Here is an 18,004-nt window from a genome sequence, read left to right as displayed (position 1 = left end):
GTGTTCACCATGAATGGTGAACACGGATCCAAAGGGTGCCCTTTTTAGGAAAAAAGAAAATAATTTCACTAATGTGGTGTTAACGGCGCGCGTTTGGTCAGATTATGAATTTTCTGTTATGAGATTATGAATGTATTGTAAATTCATAATCTCATAACAGAAAATTCATAATCGCATAAAAGAAAAATATTTATTAAATTATGAATTTTCTGGTATGAGATTATGAATTTACAGCTATGTAATTATGAATTTTCTGTAAATTCATAATCTCATAACAGAAAATTCATAATTTCATAAGAGAAAATTCATAATCGCATAAAAGAAAATTCATAATCTCATGAAAATTCATAATCTCATAAAAGAAAATTCATAATTTCATAACTGCACATTCATAAATCCATGGATTTATGATGGATTTGAATGTAAAGAATTTTTATATTGGAGAAAAATAAATACAATATAACTAATGAAATTATTTCTCTTATTTAATTTATTGATAATGAATATTTTTTTTTAATAAAGACATTGTAGACACATAATTCTATATTAAAGAAATGCATATGTATTATTTTTTGTTGTAGCTACTAAATATATTATTTAATTTAATAAGCGTAAAATAAAGTACTAATTATGCCAACTTCTATTGGGATGAGGTTCGAATCTAAGACCTTTCTTATTGAAATCAATGACTAAGTTAACGGTGAACTAACATAAATTAACGGAAAAGATAATATTTAACGGAAAAGTTAACGGATAATCATATTTATTAAGGATAATACTAGTTTTTTACGCGCATTGCACGATTGGGATAATGCCCAATGTTTTGTTTTTTTTTTTTAAAAAAAATAAGTACTTTAAAGTATATCAAGGCAATATTATATTGGAATTGCTCGATCATGCATAGATAATTAAATGTTGAATTTTTGTATTTAAATAGGCAATTCTAAGTTTACAAATGCAAGATAATATAGTCAAGATTGACTATAATTGTCAATAAAATAATTGTATAGGTATGATTGAAACCAAATACGAGACATAAGGGAGACCAAATAAAAATTGGGGCATAAAATATTAAATATATATACTAATATTGAAGAGCTAACTGCTTATTGTCAAACAAGGACATTGCGAGGTAGTTTCTACTTCAATTTATTGTGCGATTTGAATACTCTAATCTTTTTGTCAATAAATCCCCCAAGTAGTTAATATGATTGGCTTAATTTTATTTTTTAAAACAATTATTATTATTATTGTTGTTGTTGTTGTTGTTGTTGTTGTTGTTGTTATTATTATTAAATATATGTATATCCTTTGGTCAGTTTACATGTTAATCTAAACAACTAATTTTTTTAAATATATTTTTACCAACCGTTGATATAATTCGCTGGTCAAATCCGCTAATATAATCCGCTAACGCTAACTGCTGATTGTCAAACAAGGACATTGCAAGATAGTTCTCACTTCAATTTGTTGTGTGATTTGAATACTCTCTTTGTCAATAAATCCCTTGAGTAGTTAATAAGATTGACTTTATTAATTATATTTTTTAAATTTTTCATGGTATTAATAAAATACTTGGTAAATAAATATATAGCATTATTTTGAATTATAACTTTGATATTTAATTAAAAAATAGTGCACAAAAAAAAAATAATAGACAACGTAGTGAATATAATCAATTGATGAATTTAAATGTAAAGAATTTTTACATTGGAGAAAAATAAAGACAATATAACTAATAAAAATATTTCTCTTAATTAATTTATTGATAATGAATAATTTTTTTTAATAAAGACATTATAGGGACAATGTAGCGAATATAATCAATTGATGAATTTGAATGTAAAGAATTTTTATATTCGAGAAAAATAAATACAATATAACTAATGAAATTATTTCTGTTATTTAATTTATAGATAATGAATAATTTTTTTTGAATAAAGACATTGTAGACACATAATTCTAAATTAAAGAATGCATATGTATTATTTTTTGTTGTAGCTACTAAATTATTACGGAGTATTTAATTTAATGAGAGTAAAATAGAGTACTAATTATGTCAACTTTGATTGGGATGAGGCTCGAACCTAAGACCTTTCTTATTGAAATCAATGAGTAAGTTAACGGTGAACTAACAGAAAAAATAATATTTAACGGAAAAGTTAACGGAAAATCATATTCATTAAGGATAAATTAGAAAATCTTAACGAAAAATTAAAATCTGATCAATCTGAGTCATTCATTTGATTAAAAAATTTAACCACCATTTTTTCTACCTATTATAGGCCTAACTCTCTTGGGCTCTTATTAGTATAGTAGAAATTAGAAAATCTCAAGGAAAAATTAAAATTTGATCAATCTGAGCCATTCATTTGATTAAAAAATTTGACCGCCATTTTTTCTATCCATTATAGGCCTAACTCTCTTGAGCTCTTATTAGTATAGTAGATAGATAGTATATAATGAATGGTTTTCAAAAAAAAAAAAAAAAGGTAATATAATGAATGTGATAATGTGACGTGATTATTAGGACTCTATGTATATGAGTCTGTTTAAAACTTCTTATCCTTGTCACACTGTGACTCTCTACTTCTTATCATTGTCACACTGTGACTCTCTATTCTATATATTCACATCATCTGATCTCATTGTAATTAAGTTCAGAAAATATAATACAATCAGTTCTCATCTGGTATCAGTTAGCTAGGGTTTTGTGATTCATAAAATTAAGAAGATGCAGCGCTGCGATGGCAACCTTAATTACCGTGGAGGTCAGCAACGTGGCTTCGATGATCCGTGTCAAATCTGTAAAGGTTTCGGCCACACAGGAGTCAATTGTTTTTGGCGCTATGATGATCCGTGTCAAATTTGTAAACGTTTTGGTCACACGGGAGCCAATTGTTTTTGGCGCTATGATGATCCATGTCAAATTTGTAAACGTTTTGGTCACACGGGAGCCAATTGTTTTTGGCGCTATAATGATCCGTGTCAAATTTGCAAAAGTTTCGGTCACACGGGAGTCAACTGTTTTCGGCGATATTCAGGGGCTCCGGGTTCTCAGGCTAATTTGGTGTTTCAGAATGGTTTAGTTGCTAAAACCTCGTCAAATTCTCATACATGGGTTCCGGACACTGGAGCCACAAATCATGCAACTCCGAACATCGCTGCCCTTTCTACATCGGAGAAGTACACTGGTAATGACACTTTACGTGTCGGTGACGGTATGGGTTTATCTATTAGTCATGTTGGCCATGCCTCTTTTAATACCCCTTCTAGATCATTTACATTGTCTGATATACTTCACGTTCCGCGTTTGTCTAATTCTTTATTATCTGTTCAGAAGTTTGCATCCGATAATAAAGTCTTTTTTGAGTTTCACCCCTCCTTTTTTGTTGTAAAAGATATCAATACCAAGGAAATACTTCTTCGGGGCAATAGTTCGGGGGGACTATACACACTTTCATTACCTAGTTCGTCTCCATCAGCGTTTATTTCCGCTCGTGCCTCAGCTTCCACTTGGCACAATCGTCTAGGTCATCCTCATAACCGTGTTCTTAGCCATATACTTCGTTCTTGTTTGGTTAGTGGGTCTCGTGATAATATTCGTTGTCATAATTCTTTATGCAATGCGTGTCAATTAGGCAAATCTGCCCGTTTTCCCCTCCCCCATGTTGCTTCCTCTAGTTCTCAAGTCCTAGATCTTATTTACACAAACATTTGGGGTCCTGCGCCCACTTTATCTACTTCTAGCTTCCGTTATTTTGTGATCTTTGTGGATGACTATTCCCGTTATACATGGTTCTTTCCTATGAAATTAAAGTCTGATCTTTATGTCATCTTTGATAAATTTCGTACTCTTGTTGAGTGGTCCTTTAATTGCAAAATAAAGGCCATTCAGTCTGATTTAGGTGCTGAGTACAAAAAGTTGCATTCTTTGTTTGTTCAATTAGGAATTCAACATAGACAATCCTGTGCCTATACACATGAACAGAACGGTCGTGTTGAACGAAAACATCGTCACATTGTTGAAACTGGTCTGGCTCTTCTAGCTCATGCCTCTGTTCCTTTAAAATTTTGGGATTTTGCCTTTGAGACTGCTGTCTATTTAATTAACAGAATGCCATCTTCTGTATTAAATAACTCCAGTCCTCATCTCCTGTTACATAAATCCCCTCCTTCCTATCTTTTTCTTCGTGTCTTTGGGTGTTTATGCTACCCTCATCTTCGACCATATAATCGTCATAAGATGTCATACAGGTCTTCTCCATGTGTCTTCCTAGGTTATCCTGAGTCCTTTAGGGGGTACAGATGCATGGACTTACATACTAATAAGATTTACACATGTATGCATGTCAGATTTGATGAAGAAGTTTTCCCCTTTGCTACTAAAACTTCTTTGCAGGATCTATCTACTCCGTTTTCTGGACCTTGGGCGGAATCTGTTCTCAGTCACAGCACACCTATTCCTGCCGTGTCCAATGATGAGCTGCCAGAACCGCCGCTACCTGCTTCATTCGAACCAGCCGTGGATCCTGGACAGGCTGCCTCGTCGGGTGATCCTGTAGAGCCTGTTGCTCGCCGGCGAGGCCGTCCACGTGGGCGGTCCATCAGGCCCAATGTCCGCACTCACTCTATGGCCACTCGCAGCAACGCAGATGCTCCTCTTTTTGCTCTAGTAGCTCAAGTGCATCCCACGGAACCCACATGTTACTCTCAAGCTGTCAAATATCCTGAGTGGCGTGAAGCCATGGACCAAGAATTCAATGCTCTCCTGCATAACCACACATGGTCTCTAGTTCCACCCACTGCAGGTATGAATATTATTGGCTGTAAATGGGTGTTTCGTACGAAGAGAAAGGCTGATGGTGCTATTGAAAGGCATAAAGCCAGGCTGGTTGCGAAAGGTTTTAATCAGGTTCCAGGTCAGGACTTCTTCGACACTTTTAGTCCAGTGGTAAAGCCTACGACTGTAAGACTCCTTCTATCTCTAGCTTTATCATCTGGGTGGTCTATCAAACAGCTAGATGTTCATAATGCTTTTCTGAATGGTAATCTGGCTGAAACAGTTTATATGAAGCAACCCCCTGGTTATATTGATGCTAACTTCCCGAATCATGTTTGTTTGTTAAAAAGATCTCTGTATGGGTTAAAACAAGCTCCCAGAGCTTGGTTTAATCGACTACATACGTTCTTATTATCGGTTGGCTTTCAAGCATCCAAGACAGATGTCTCTCTGTTCTATTACTCTAAAGACTCTGCTTTGGTTTATCTATTGGTGTACGTGGATGACATTCTTGTAATGGGAAGTGATCAAGGTATTATGTCTCAGCTCTTGTCCAAACTGTCTGCTACATTCAAAATCAGAGATCTTGGTGAACCAAATTTTTTTCTGGGTATTGAAACAGTTAAGAGTGACAATGGGATTATTTTATCTCAACAACGGTATATGAATGATATTTTAAAACGGGCTGGAATGTCTGAATGCAAACCCCTTTCTACACCTATCTCTGTCTCGAAAACTGTCCCCTTCAATTCAGATTTATATGATGATCCCACACAGTACAGGAGTCTAGCTGGAGCACTGCAATATCTCACTGTCACACGACCTGACCTATCCTTTGCAGTTAATCAGTTATGCCAGCATATGCATGCCCCCACCATATCACACTGGGAGCAGCTCAAACGGGTACTCAGGTATGTTAAGGGAACAGTTGATCATGGTTTACGCATACGACGGTGCTCATCTAGAGACATTCATGCTTTCTCTGATTCTGATTGGGCTGGTTGTCCTAACGATCGAAAATCCACGAGTGGTTTTGCTGTTTTCTTGGGGAGCAATCTTATATCATGGGTTTGCAAGAAACAGAGAACTGTTGCCAGGTCATCCACTGAGGCTGAATACAAAGCTCTTGCAGATGTTTGTGCTGAGGTTCTATGGATTATGTCATTATTGCGTGAGATACAGATTCCGGGTATTTCCATTCCAAAATTATGGTGTGATAATCTAGGAGCTACATATATGAGTGTCAATCCAATCTTTCATGCGCGCACCAAGCATGTGGAGATTGATTATCATTTTGTTCGTGATCGAGTAGCTTCGGGCGATATCCAAGTCAACTTCATCTCCACAAAGGATCAACTTGCTGATATCTTCACCAAAGCTCTGCCTGGACCTAGATTTTCTTCCTTAAGGGACAAGCTACAAGTTACTAGTATACACTGTGCTTGAGGGGGAGTATTAGGACTCTATGTATATGAGTCTGTTTAAAACTTCTTATGCTTGTCACACTGTGACTCTCTACTTCTTATCATTGTCACACTGTGACTCTCTATTCTATATATTCACATCATCTGATCTCATTGTAATTAAGTTCAGAAAATATAATACAATCAGTTCTCATCGTGATAAGGACGGAGAAATTTGAAGTAATTAGGACATAAATTGTTTTTATTGGTCCCAATGCTCCAGATTTGATGATATTATCTTTAAATTTAACATCCACTTAACAAAAATTATAACGGAAGATTATTTGTAGTCAAAAATAAAAGTTAAAGTATGTGTTTTGGTCGAATTAAAAGTCGAGGACTAAAATGAGTATTATCCCAATAGTCAGAGGATCATTTGTGGTATTAACTCTTATTTATTATAAAGTACATTCAATACACAAATAATATATTAAAAATGTACTTTTTATTATGGTTCACACAAATAGTCTATACAATAATTTACCGCTCCCAGTCTTCAATCTGGTATAAAAATGAAAACAACAAGAAAAAGTGAAATGCTAATCACTGGAACCTTTGCTTTTAATTTGTGGATTGTTAATATCTTATCTCTTATCTCTTCTCTTATACAAATAAAGTCACAGGATTTTGCAAATAGAATTGCTCTCTTTTCCCGCTCAACTCAAAAGCATTAGAATAAGTATTTTTTTTTTTTTTGTCCAGTTTATTTTTGTAAAGACTAGTATTTTTACCCGTGCGATGCACGGAATGGAATTGTTATAATATATTAAGAATATTTAAATCGATATATAATTATTTAAGAGTTAATTTCACCCGAGGTCGCTTATCTTTCCTGACAATTCCAAATTTAATCCTAGACTATAGTTATTAATTATTACGATTTATCCTATGTTATAATTCTTATGTTAATATTCTTACTATTATTATTAACACTTAATTACTTTTAGATATTATTATTACCACTTATATTATTATCATAATATTATTATTATTAGTTTCTTTTCAAGTACTGTTAGTATATAATGGTCGTGAGGCACAATAATAATATAACAATAATTAAATATTCTTGTATTGTATTCTGTGAGTCACAATAATAATAATTAAATATTCTACAATTCTATATTCTTCTAGAATTTCTATTACAATCATTAATTATTCCCTAATTTATCATATTTAAATAATTTAACAAATTATAAAGAAAGATTATAAAATAATGCACGGGACAATTTTTAATTTAAAATTTTAAAAATTCATTAATAAAACATAAGGTTCACATAGTTTTTTCTTAGGAACTATTTAATAAAGATTTTTTTTTTTTTAGAAATTGGTGAGCCAAACCGGCTACGGCAATTTGCGGTGGATAGATTTCGAAAGCATTTTAACGCATAAATACTGTACGAATGGGAAAGTAGAAATCAATATATTTTATTAGGAAGAGAGATATTTTAGGAATTAGGCAGGAAGTTAAAATTTTAGGATTTTGTTTTTATATATAGTATAGATTGTATTACAATATTTTATAATATTAGAAAAGAATTTTAACGCAGAATTATTGTACGAAAGGGAAAGTAGAAATCAATATATTTTATTAGGAAGGGAGATATTTTAAGAATTAGGCGGGAAGTTAAAATTTCAGGATTTTGTTTTTATATATAGTATAGATTGTACTACACTATTTTATAATATTAGAAAAAAAATTTAATGCAGAATTATTTTACGAATGTGAAAGTAGAAATCAATATATTTCATTAGGAAGAGAGATTTTTTAGGAATTGGGGAGGAAGTTAAAATTTCAGGATTTTATTTTTATATATAGTATAGATAGTATAGATTGTATTGCACTATTTTATAATATTAGAAAATAATTTTTACGCAGAATTATTGTACGAATGGGAAAGTAGAAATCAATATATTTTATTACGAAGGGAGATTTTTTAGGAATTGGGAGGGAAGTTAAAATTTTAGGATTTTGTTTTTATATATAGATAGATTGTATTACACTATTTTATAATATTAGAAAATAATTTTAATGCAGAATTATTGTACGAATGTGAAAGTAGAAATCAATATATTTTATTAGAAAGAGAGATTTTTTAGGAATTGGGCGGGAAGTTAAAATTTCAGGATTTTGTTTTTATATATAGTATAGATATATTGTATTACACTCTTTTATAATATTAGAAAAGAATATTAACACAAAATTATTGTACGAATGAGAAAGTAGAAATCAATATATTTTATTAGGAAGAGAGATATTGTATTACACTATTTTATAATATTAGAAAATACTTTTAACGCAGAATTATTGTACGAATAAGAAAAATAGAAATCAATATATTTTATTAGGAAGAGGGATTTTTTAGCAATTGGGCGAAAGTTAAAATTTCAGGATTTTGTATACTATTTTATAATATTAGAAAAGAATTTTAACACAGAATTATTGTACGAATGAGAAAGTAGAAATCAATGTATTTTATTAGGAAGAGAGATATTGTATTACACTATTTTATAATATTAGAAAATACTTTTAACGCAGAATTATTGTACGAATGGGAAAGTAGAAATCAATATATTTTATTAGGAAGAGAGATTTTTTAGCAATTGGGCGGGAAGTTAAAATTTCAGGATTTTGTTTTAATATATAGTATAGATCGTATAACACTATTTTATAATATTAGAAAATACTTTTAACGCAGAATTATTGTACGAATGGAAAAGTAGAAATCAATATATTTTATTAGGAAGGGAGATTTTTTAGGAATTGGGCGAGAAGTTAAAATTTCAGGATTTTGATTTTATATATAGTATATATTGTATTACACTATTTTATAATATAAGAAAATACTTTTAAGGCAGAATTATTGTACGAATGGGAAAGTAGAAATCAATATATTTTATTAGGAAGAGAAATTTTTTAGGAATTGGGTGGGAAGTTAAAATTTCAGGATTTTGTTTTTATATATAGTATAGATTGTATAATACTATTTAATAATATTAGAAAATACTTTTAACGCAGAGTTATTGTACGAATGAGAAAGTAGAAATCAATATATTTTATTAGGAAGGGAGATTTTTTAGGAATTAGTGAGAAGTTAAAATTTCAGGATTTTATTTTTATATATAGTATAGATTGTATTACACTATTTTATAATATTAGAAAATAATTTTAACGCAGAATTATTGTTCGAATGGGAAAGTAGAAATCAATATATTTTATTATGAAGAGAGGTTTTTTAGGAATTGGGCAGGAAGTTAAAATTTCAGGATTTTTTTTTATATATAGTATAGATTGTATTACACTATTTTATAATATTCGAAAATAATTTTTACACAGAATTATTGTACGAATGGGAAAGTAAAAATAAATATATTTTATTAGGAAGAGAGATTTTTTAGGAATAAGGTGGGAAGTTAAAATTTCAGGATTTTGTTTTTATATATAGTATAGATTGTATTACACTCTTTTATAATATTAGAAAAGAATTTTAACACAAAATTATTGTACGAATGAGAAAGTAGAAATCAATATATTTTATTAGGAAGAGAGATATTGTATTACACTATTTTATAATATTAGAAAATACTTTTAACGCAGAATTATTGTACGAATAAGAAAGTAGAAATCAATATATTTTATTAGGAAGAGGGATTTTTTAGCAATTGGGCGAAAGTTAAAATTTCAGGATTTTGTATACTATTTTATAATATTAGAAAAGAATTTTAACACAGAATTATTGTACGAATGAGAAAGTAGAAATCAATGTATTTTATTAGGAAGAGAGATATTGTATTACACTATTTTATAATATTAGAAAATACTTTTAACGCAGAATTATTGTACGAATGGGAAAGTAGAAATCAATATATTTTATTAGGAAGAGAGATTTTTTAGCAATTGGGCGGGAAGTTAAAATTTCAGGATTTTGTTTTAATATATAGTATAGATCGTATAACACTATTTTATAATATTAGAAAATACTTTTAACGCAGAATTATTGTACGAATGGAAAAGTAGAAATCAATATATTTTATTAGGAAGGGAGATTTTTTAGGAATTGGGGCGAGAAGTTAAAATTTCAGGATTTTGATTTTATATATAGTATATATTGTATTACACTATTTTATAATATAAGAAAATACTTTTAAGGCAGAATTATTGTACGAATGGGAAAGTAGAAATCAATATATTTTATTAGGAAGAGAGATTTTTTAGGAATTGGGTGGGAAGTTAAAATTTCAGGATTTTGTTTTTATATATAGTATAGATTGTATAATACTATTTAATAATATTAGAAAATACTTTTAACGCAGAGTTATTGTACGAATGAGAAAGTAGAAATCAATATATTTTATTAGGAAGGGAGATTTTTTAGGAATTAGTGAGAAGTTAAAATTTCAGGATTTTATTTTTATATATAGTATAGATTGTATTACACTATTTTATAATATTAGAAAATAATTTTAACGCAGAATTATTGTTCGAATGGGAAAGTAGAAATCAATATATTTTATTAGGAAGAGAGGTTTTTTAGGGGGGGAAGTTAAAATTTCAGGATTTTTTTTTATATATAGTATAGATTGTATTACACTATTTTATAATATTCGAAAATAATTTTTACACAGAATTATTGTACGAATGGGAAAGTAAAAATAAATATATTTTATTAGGAAGAGAGATTTTTTAGGAATAGGGTGGGAAGTTAAAATTTCAGGATTTTGTTTTTATAGATAGTATAGATTGTATTACACTATTTTATAATATTTGAAAATAATTTTTACGCAGAATTATTGTACGAATGGGAAAGTAGAAATCAATATATTTTATTAAGAAGAGAGATTTTTTAGAAATTGGGCGAGAAGTTAAAATTTCAGGATTTTGTTTTTGTATATAGTATAGATTGTATTACACTATTTTATAATATTAGAAAATAATTTTTGCGCAGAATTATTGTACGAATGGGAAAGTAGAAATCAATTTATTTTATTAGGAAGTGAGATTTTTTAAGAATTGGTCGGGAAGTTAAAATTTCAGGATTTTGTTTTTATATATAGTATAGATAGATAGATTGTATTAGTGATTTTATAATATTAGAAAAGAATTTTAACGAGACTTATTTTTACGCAGAATTATTGTACGAATGGGAAAGTAGAAATCAATATATTTTATTTGGAGGAGAGATTTTGTAGCAATTGGGCGGGAAGTTAAAATTTTAGGATTTTGTTTTTATATATAATATATAGATTATTTCTGTGCACATATATCTCCTTACTTATAGCGTTAAGTTATTTTTTATTGGTTTATGGGATTTTCCCTATTGTTTTTCAATCATCAGTAAGTAGACTTCTTTTATAAGTTAAGCAGCTTAAATAGGTTGTAAATTAATCATTCAATTTTGTTAGGAATATAGCGGAATAATGCGGAAGCGAAGAATCGAAAATTGAGAATTATAGAAGTTAAATAATAGGGAAAATATATAAATGAAGAAAATTATATAAAATGACAAATTTAAAATTGATGAATTGGGAAAATATAAAATATATATATATATATTAATCTCTTATAAAGAGAATACAAAGTAAAATATATATATATATATATATATATATATATATATATATATATATATATATATATATATATATATATTTTACTTTGTATTCTCTTTATAAGAGATTAATATATATTATTATTATTATTATTATTATTATTATTAAAAAGTTAAACGGTCGGTTCAATTCAATTTTTTACCCAAGCGTTCGGTTCGGTTTGATTTTTATCGAATCGTACAGTATACAAGAATTCATTATTGTTCGATTGTTTAGTATATTACCGAATCGGACTAGTTCGATTGAATACGATTTAGTTTGGAAATCTGAACCGAATTACCACCCTTACTAGTTAGCCATGTGTTTGAAATAAGAAAAAGCAACAATTGCAAACAGCAGCTCTGATATGATCTTCCTAGAGTCAATTCCTTTTTTGGTCCTAGACTTATAGCGGCTTGGACACTTTTAGTCCTTCATAACAAATTTTGCCACTTTATAGCCACTCTTTTTGTAATGGTGTCACTTTTGGTCCTCCCTCTAATTTTCCGTCTTGACCGTCTAAATGAGGGACATTTCTGTCATTCCAATGTGTTCTCCTTCTCAACATCTCTTCTCTTTTCCTACCGCCCCAACCGGAGCTCCGAACTAGCCAATGAATGGTGTTATGGTTTGAATGTTAATATCCGAACAATCGGAGCCCCGAACTGGAAATAAATGGCAGAGCACGAGGAAAACCTGCACCACAAAGAAGAATTCTTGATGGAGAAGATTGCCAACAAAGATGCTAAAATACAGTACCCGGCAGCTGCACTGTAACACCCCGTGTTACGGTCTTCAAACCCGAATTAATTATTAAATTAATCCCGTTAATTAAAATAATTAAGAAGAATTTAATCCAATTATAATTCTCTTAATTAATCTATGCGGACCTCAATGAATCGTGAACCTTTGCGTGAACTAGAAACCTTAAGCCCGTAAGGAATAAGGAAAGTGGGTCTTATCATCCAGACTCTGAATAGGTTTCCCTTAAATATATAAATAGAAGATTAGGAAGCAGATAGAACCCTTCCTCACATCCTTCTTACTCGAAAATCTCGCAGGAAATCCCCCACCAGCAAGCTTAGGAAGATAGATCGATTAGGAGAAGAATCATAGGAAAGAACCTTAGTAGCCGAGGGAATCGATTAGGGCTAAGAGGTAACCAATGTCTTACAAAACCTATTTTCCTTGCTATATCTTGATTATTGGCCCCTTTGATGTGTGATTCTGCGATTGAGTCTTGATAGAGCTTTGCCTAGGGTTTATGTTGTGTTTATTTGATAATCTTGATGATCTTGATGTTGTGATTGATTATATGTGTGATCTTGTATTTAATTATGTCTACAGCTTGTCCCTAGGGTTTATATCGTGAATCTCGTGTTATGATATTCTTGGTGTTATTGGGTGGGTTTATGCATGCTCGGGTGTTGAGTCTAGCCTAGGACTTGTCTTTTGGGCTTTGCATATAGATTTCTTGATGTTCTTGAGGTTCCGGATGCTCCTGAACCGTTATGTGATTGATGTCGAGTCTTGGCATGGTTAGGAATCGTGTTAGAACGTAATTGGAATGATTCATGGTTTAATCTTCGTTAATTGAATCCGTGATGTTGTTGCTACATGTTAGAATGTGTTTGGATATGGTTTTGAGTTCCACGAACGAACACCGAACTGGGATTTCTACCTTCGTACCAGTGGGGGGACGAATCCCCACTACCTACCCGCTACCCGGCTACCCAAGTTCCACCGGGCAGTGGCCTGCCCGCCGGCCACCCACTGGAAAGTGGACGCCCACCGGTGGGTGGTCCACCACCCACCGCCCACCCGCTGGAAAGTGGGTGTGCGGCGGGATGTTTTCCCCGTGTCCCGTTGTACCCCGTTTGATGTTTATGAGTCTCGTATGATGTTTTGAGTACTGTTCTAGGAATTTGTGTGTATATGTGTCATTTGTTAATGTGCCTTGATTGTTATTGTTGATTACATGATTGATGATGGGTATCGTGGTCATTGCACAATGATCGATGTGACTGATGAGAATGAGATTGCGATTGGTGGAAATGAATTGTTGGCAAAAAGAACAATGAGTGCTCGGTTATCGTGGTAAAGGCACGGACCACCCCTTAGACTTGCTGGCTATAAAGGCTTGGGTCAGGGTATAAGTGCCGCGGTGTCATGTTAGAGCTATATGTGATGACCCCTTGGTAGTGGTGCTAGAGGCACGAACCATGCGACTGACACTTCGGTGCTACCATGTTGGTGGACTTGTTGGTGGTTACAGAGTGGGGCATGTAGTTGCTCTGGATGAATAAGGGAGGCGATATAAGGGTGGCCTGGAGGTACAGGTTGGAACTGATATAAGGATGGAGAGGAGTAAATGTTGGAACTTGGTATAAGGTTGGAAGATAGATTGTGTGTTCTGATGCTTATTTGCTAAGTTATGGTTATTGAATCCCGTTGCTTGCCTTTAATTGTTAATCATGTGCTTGCCTATTTATTATGCCTTGTAATCATAGGACGCATGATTTGTGGTATTCGTGATGTCGCTCCGTTATTATGTTCTGAGTCCTGATTCTGATTTGTAAGCTAGTGTTGCTTAAAGCTATATATGTATTCTAGTTTCAAAATGATTTCCTATACTTATACTTTTTGTACTTAACGCGTGAGAGTGGGTTACTCAGCATCATTCGCTGAAGGTTGCTACGATATGTTTTTTCAGGTGACGATCTTAGCTAAGGAGCGCGTTACATGGACCCGTGGATTTAGCTTAGTAGTAGTTAGACGGCATGTGAGCCTTGAATTGTATTATGGATGCTAATTATAGTTTATGCCTTGTTCAGTTAGTCTAGCCTGTGCATCCAGGTTCTCAAACCTAGATGTGGTATAGCACCCCGACTCTTACGGATTGTTTATGCTCTGTTTGGGATAATCAATGATAGTTTGCATTATTTATATAAGATTTTATATGTTTTAAAAATTAGGGGTGTTACAGTTGGCATCAGAGCCTAAGTTCGACCCTAGGATAAGACCCTGAGATAAGACTTTAGGACAATAAGTTCGGATTCTAAGTACTTCGTCACATACGAGCTAGGAACATTGTGACGCGCTGTTAGGCTGTGAGTTTATTTACCACGTTATGTTTAACTTTCCTAAATATATATTCTGTGCTTAGAATAGGAAATTCTTACAGTTAAGGGCGCAAACCCCTAACTTACGCCCACGTCTGGTGTTGAATCTGTAGACAACCGGAATGGCACCATAAGGAGAACGACCAGGGACCTCTGAGTCATTACCCGCGACCTCCTGACCCAGAACCAGCAACAATTGACTCAGATCGTTCATACTCTAAACCACGCCTTAGAAACTAGCAGTAACTAATAGGAACCAGCTCACACGGAATCCAATAAGGGAACATAGTAGGCTCATTAAAAAGTCCATAACTACATCTTCAAAACACCATTGGTGGAAGAATCAAGGAAGTCCAATAATAATTCCATTCGATAGAGGAAAGTATTATAGTGGCCCGTTTCAAGTGATGCCACAGATCGAAGACAATGTTTAGAAGATTCGAGGTCGAATCATTTTTCAAGAAGGGGAGGATGATGCGACCCAACATAATGAAGATCCATTAAGAATACAAATTGGGCCAATCACAAGATTCAAGGCCCAAATTAGCTTTATTATTTGTGGTCATCATTATTTTAAATTGTTTGGAAGTAAAGAGAAAACACTAGTTGTATTTAGAAAGGATTCCTTAATTCCTTTTCTAAATAAAACTCTATTTACTTGTTTTCTAGATTAGGTTTAGGACTCTTTTTCCCATTGTATTTAGATTACAATGCTGCCCTATACCTATAAATAGGGCACATCCATATCAGTTTTGGAGAGGCTTTAAATCAATAAAATTCTTAAGTTTTTCTTTACACTTGTGTAAGAAACCTTATGGCTAATTGTGGACTCAATTAGTGGCTAGTCGTGGACTCGACTAGCAAATTGATTCGTGGACTCGAATCAATCTTCCTTTCTTCAACCTTAGATTTAGGTTCGTGGACTCGTTCTTGAATCGAAGGAAACTAGATCCGACTCTAGTTGATTGAAGATTGCATCATCGAGGTACTTGAAGCTACAATGGGATTCTTCCAAGTCTTCGAGGATTCGAGACAAAGGGTTTCTCGTGAGGTTTAAGGTATTTCGATCCATCTCTATCTTTACATTGAGAGCATTCTTGGGACAATACTCCATCTTTATTTGAACTTTGGACTAGGTTCATATCACTCCCCTTGCATGCAATGATGTGGTGGTAAACCTCTCATTCTAACTCAGTGTTCTCCGAACCGTGCGGGAAGGTTTCCCATCACACGGCTCACCAACTTGATCTTCCGCGGGAACCGTATGTTCGAACAGGCCTGGAAAAAAAGGTAAGGTCTCGCTTTTCTTTGCCACTCAAGTGTACGGTATCTGCCGTGCTTAGGCCCCTTCTTCCCTTACCTAATGAAAGAGTCCACCGCCTGCCTTAGTAGTCTCAAATAAGGCGTCCAGGCTTGCCCCTTTAGTAGGTGATTAACTACCGAAGCGAAGAAATGGCTGGATCAATCAAAGGGGGTACTACGAGCCCTCTGCCCCACGCATCTAACTAGCTCGCGTGGTTCACCGGTTCCACCGACTAAACCAAAAGAGTGATTCAGTCGATACAGAGGTGCGCTCAGTGGGGGGTGTGCTGTCCCTATTGGGCTGGGCCCTTCCCCATAAGGCCCCACCGTCGGGGCATAAGCGCCCTCTTGCTACCCATATGCGAGGCGCCATCTTAGCCTTCCCTGACCAGGATCGCTCCCACACCTGTAGCGTTCGTGATCGGCCTCCTCAACTGTGTATCGATCGAAATGCAGGGCGGCACAGCCCCCAACCAAGGGAGTGGTTACGTTCAGTATGTCCCCCCTTATTCCCGACATGCTATGGTGCCCCGGGGTGGGTAGGAGCAGGTCGAGTCCGTATCGCCGCGGAGCAACAGCCACGTCCAGATCTGATCTATTTACTCAGCAATTCATCCGGTGACTTCACGGTCGCCAAAGAAGCCCCAAAAAGCATCAAACATTTCCGATGAGATCCATGGAGCAATTCTTAGATAGCAAGCACTAGCTCCCGGTGCGACTTCATAAAAAGCAATCAAAGATAAGATCAAAGAGAATGAAACGCACATGGTTGTTTTTATAGCGGTTCCTTCTTTTCCTAGAAAACGTCCGAAACAACCTGCTACGGAACTACCGAGCAGGGGCAAAAATACGATAAGTAAATACATAATTTTGAGTGTGATCATACAACCAAAAATCAGACAATGATAGAGCGGCCTGTGATTTAGTGATAGATTGTCGATGCCCGAAGAACGCTCGACCGAAGGAATGAGTCACAGGGTTCATTTAAGCCCCAACGACAAACGAACCTACGGGCTACGCATTTTCGGGGCTAGCCTCCTTCCTTCGATCGGAATACGAATGAGATTAAAAAGGCCATGTCCATATTCAACAAGCAACGGCTTCAAGCAACTATTACCTTACCGAACAAGCAACGGCTTCTAACGCTACAGACGCTATATGTTAATAAGAAGCCGTTGTGCGTGAGTAAAGTGACGCTACGCGTCTTCCTTGTTCGAACAAGCAACGGCTAATTGAGACTCTTATAGATTAGCACAAACAAATATCTTATTTAGAAAGACTTTCTTTGTTGTTGTTTAGTTAAGCCTCCTGGACTATCAAGCAACAAGGAAGAAACCCCGGTATAGAGATGAAAGTCTATACTACCGCTACAGACAACAAGCAAGAGCTTTCAATTCGATCAGAGAGTTATATCTGAGAGTGATAAATAAAAAATTCCTTATTCTTATTCAATACCCAACCCTTAAACAAGGTATATTATGTTTATCATTGTGAAATGCGCCCTTACTACTTACACTTCACACTAAAAAAATCTTCAATTGAAATCAAGCTCCTCAAGGATAAAAACCCTCGGTAACCGGCGCTACGACCCCGCAAGGCACTACTGTAGCACTCATTGGCCCTAGATTTATGTCTCAACTATAAGAGATTTCATTCCAGATCAGATGAAGATTACGTGTTTGTGTTATATACGCAATTATATGTTGCTGGTTCGGTAAGGCTCCAAGTAGTATTCCCTCTCCCCTCGT

General features: G+C 33.8%; 1 long non-coding RNA gene across 1 annotated transcript in view; it reads left to right on the top strand.

Annotated features, from left to right (window-relative positions):
* Positions 1-13,131: 13,131 nt before the first annotated feature.
* LOC109156558 overlaps positions 13,132-18,004 on the top strand; it is a 7,153-nt gene continuing 2,280 nt past the window's right edge. Inside the window, exon 1 of the long non-coding RNA XR_002050051.1 lies at positions 13,132-13,159. This is a non-coding gene — a long non-coding RNA (uncharacterized LOC109156558). The remainder of the gene's footprint in view (positions 13,160-18,004) is intronic.

Source organism: Ipomoea nil, unplaced genomic scaffold, assembly GCF_001879475.1.
Source record: "Ipomoea nil cultivar Tokyo-kokei standard unplaced genomic scaffold, Asagao_1.1 scaffold2735, whole genome shotgun sequence".
NCBI lineage: Eukaryota > Viridiplantae > Streptophyta > Magnoliopsida > Solanales > Convolvulaceae > Ipomoea > Ipomoea nil.
The sequence above is the reverse complement of the archived record's forward strand: the minus strand, read 5'-3'. Positions and strand labels throughout refer to the sequence as shown.